The following is a 4,005-nucleotide window of genomic DNA, read 5'->3' as shown; positions in this document are numbered from 1 at the left end:
GTTTATGTGCTTAATGAATAGTTTATTGCATCCTTATCTGGACAAGTTTGTTATTGTATTCATTGATGACATCTTGATATATTCTGAAAATGAGGAAGAGCATGTCAAACACTAGCAACAATATTGAGATTGCTGAGAGAGCATCAATTGTATGCCAAGCTTAGAAAATGCAGTTTCTTTTAGATAGAGGTACACTACTTGGGACATGTTGTTTCCAAGGAAGGCATAGCAGTAGATCTAGAGAAGATAAGGGCTGTTCAGATAATCTTTGGCAAAATCACATAACCAATCTTTTGTCGACGCGTTTCGAACCAACCAGTGTGGTTCATCGTCAGGACAAGTTGAAGAACCAATTCGGCTTAGCTTGATTAAATAGAGTGTGCAGAGACTCCAACAGCTATAATGCTAACGGCTAATTTGACCTAATGCTCCTGGTCAAACCACTAAATTAGTTAATTAATATTTCTAGAAAAAGCTAAGATAGGTAAATAAAGGAATTCATTTGTTAATTAAAAATAAATAGAAATATTATTAATATTATCTCAAATATTAATTAATTATAATGGTCAATATATATTAAATAAACTATATTTATTATTATTCCAATATTATTAAATACAAGAGAATGGTAATAAATCATTACTATTTTTATAATTTAGTTACATTAGGTAAATGTGTAATAATTATTTAATGGTCCATTGGTAAGTTAGGTCTTCACTATTTAGTTCTTTAAAATATATCATATTTATTTATTTATTATTTTTTTTTTTTTTTCAAAAGGTGGAAAAACCTATCAAACTCAGTTTTGTCAAACCAACATTGAGGACAACCATCTCTAGCTGCTATCCGCGAATGTCAGTTGACACATCACTGTTATCAAGGAAAACCACGCCACCTGAAATAACCCGCTGGTGGTCCGTAAGGGAGCAGGCTATCACTCCTGCCAGATGCCTCTGGGTCTTGGGCCGTTAACCTGTTTCCTTACGTCCGAGGAAGACGAGCTCTTAGCCAAGCAGAAGCAGTTTTAGGGCGTACTCCAGGCCCAAATATATCATATTTATTATTTAAAAATACTGGTCCATTAAAATAATAAGTTATATAAAATAATATATGTTTATTAAATAATCTATATCCACTTAATAATTTATAATTTCAAACAAATTGTTAAAACATTATTATTCCTAGAATTTAGTTATATTAGGTAAATTCCATAATTTATAACTAATATTATCATAATTCATCCTTAAAACCTAATGGTCAAATAATCAATATTCGTTCAATATTTTTTATTCCAATAAAAATATTAAAGGTAACTAAGTCCTTAGGTAAATATATTCTTACCTATAGGGTTGATAAAGACCATGTTTATTACTAATAGAATAACTAATATTATTGGTATATCATAATTTATCGTTTAAACCTAATGGTCAAATTTCTATTAATAATCAATATTTATTAATCATGGAGTGGGAAGCCCTAGAAGTGTGGATGAGGTAAGATCATTTATGGGGCTATCGAGGTATTATAGGAGGTTCATTAGTAAATTATCTCGCATGCATATCCTATTACGTCACTGTAGAGGCAAGGTAATAAATTTGAATGGATAGAGGAATGTGCAACCAGTTTTGAGAAATTGAAGCAATTGTTGACAAATTCTCTAGTGTTAAAGATTGCATATGCAAACAAAGAGTTTGTGGCATGTACAAACGCTTGCAAGAGAGGACTTGGTGGATTCGTGATGCAAGAAGGACAAGTAGTATGTTATGAGTCACAGAAACTAAATAAGCATGAGAAGAATTATCTGACACATGACCTTGAGTTGGCATTGATCATCCATGCATTGAAGATGTGGAAACACTATCTTCTTGGTGGGAGGCTTCTATTGATTAGCAATCACAGTGGATTGAGATACTTGTTTGACCAACTGAATATGAATTCCAAACAAGCTAGATTGTTGGCCACGATTAGTGAGTTTGAGTTTGAGATAAGGTACATCACGAATAAGGAGAACAAGGTTGTAGATGCTCCTAGCAGGAGAGTGTAGGTGAATCACATAGTAAATATGATTTCTTATGGGACATACTTATGGGATCGAATCTTACAGACATGTACATGTAGCTTATGCATAGGTTATAGAAGGGTATATGTGGTTAGAATGTGGACTATCATCTTACAACAAATGGTTTGCCCAGATTTAGGGACATGATATATGTGTCAAATGATTGTGAGCTCAAGAAGACTATCTTTTGATAATTCCATGCAAAATTGTATTCATGGCACCCAGATACCATAAGACATTGACAACAATGAAGAAGTTTTATCATTTCTTGAATATGAAGGAGGAAGTGGCAGAGTTTGTGGCTAGATGTTTGGACTGTCAGTAGGTGAAAGAAGAATGTAAGCATCTAGGTGGACTAGTATAGATTAATTTCATTCCAGAGTGGAAGTGGGAGGTCATTTCCATAGACTTCATCATAGGTTTCCCGAGGACATCTAGACAACATGATTCCATCATGGTTGTGGTGAGCATGTTGACAAAGGTAGTCCACTTCATTCCAGTGAAATCTACATATTCATCTAGTGATGTGGCACATGTATTCATGAGAGATATAGTGAGGTTGCATGGTGTTCCAAGGGAGATTGTGTCAGACAGGGATGCTAAGTTCACTTCCAAGTTTTGGAAGGAGATGCTTTTAGGTTTGGGGATAGAGTTGGTATTCAATACACCTTATCATCCGCAAACAGATGGAAAAATGGAGAGGGTCAATAGAATATTGGAGAACATGTTGAGGATGTATGTGATGCATCAATAGAGGATATAGAAGGAGTACCTTCCATTAGTTGAGTTTTCTTATAAAAATATGTATCAGGAGTCATTGAGGATGAGGCTATTCGAGGCATTGTATGGGAAGCGTTGTAATACTTCCATCACTTGGAGGGATCCATTGAATAGGGTATTGATAGGACGGGACATGTTAGCAGAGATGGAACAAGAAATGCATGTTATAAAGAAAAATATAAAGGCAGAACAAGACATTCAAAAAAATTATGCAGATCGAAAGAAAGTGTTAAACAAGTTTTAGGTTGGGGAACAAGTGTATTTGCACATCAATCCAAAGAAGTGATCCTTGAGGATTGGATCATATGCCAGGCTGGCACCTCGATTTTGTGTACCCTTCAATATTCTTGAAAGGATTGGACCAATAGCCTATTGACTTGCACTGCCTCCGACAGTGAAATTCCATGATGTTTTCCATGTGTCATTGTTTGAGAAGTATGTTAAAGATGTTGATCATTCAATTGACCAGTATGTATTATAGGTGGACATAGATGGAGAATTCCAACCGGAACCTCAATCTATATTGAAAAGAAAGATGCTCATGCTCTCGAACCAAAAAATCGAGTAGGTTAAAGTGCAGTGGAAGCACTTTGGGCTCGATAAAACTACATGGGAGATGGCAGATCAAATGTGGGTTATGTATCCTTCTCTATTTGTTGGTTGACATTTTTTTTTGGCATATGTTTAGGTGTGATGTTTTGGTATATGTACATATGTATATGGATGTAAATATTTCCATGAACTATGCTATAAAGCTCCAATAAGTAGTATGGGTATCATGTTGTTATGGTTGTAATGTTGTTAGGTGTCATGTTGGTTTTCCTCTTAGCAGGTTGATCATTGTAAATACTGCATCAATCTAATTTATAGAGCTCTATGGGCAATATGTTTTGCTTATCAACAATCATTTTGGTTGTAGGTGTCACTGAAGACTGAGGACGATCTTCCCCTAAAGGGGAGGGTTCTATAACAACCGTGGTAAAAATTCCATGTAATAAAGTTAATAAAAGAAAAATAATAACCAAGGTTATGGGACATGTATTCCAAGCTAAATGTTGGGCAAAACATCCTAGTGTGGGTGTTCATTTGGTTTATTATGGCTAAGGAAATTGGAAAAGGCTTTGGAAATGCATGAGGCATTAATTGGCATTTTATTTATGAAAATA

The sequence above is a fragment of the Pinus tabuliformis genome, chromosome 2_2 (assembly GCF_031772625.1).
Source record: "Pinus tabuliformis cultivar Carrire ecotype Pingquan chromosome 2_2, CPIR1, whole genome shotgun sequence".
Classification (NCBI taxonomy): Eukaryota; Viridiplantae; Streptophyta; class Pinopsida; order Pinales; family Pinaceae; genus Pinus; species Pinus tabuliformis.
The sequence above is the reverse complement of the archived record's forward strand: the minus strand, read 5'-3'. Positions refer to the sequence as shown.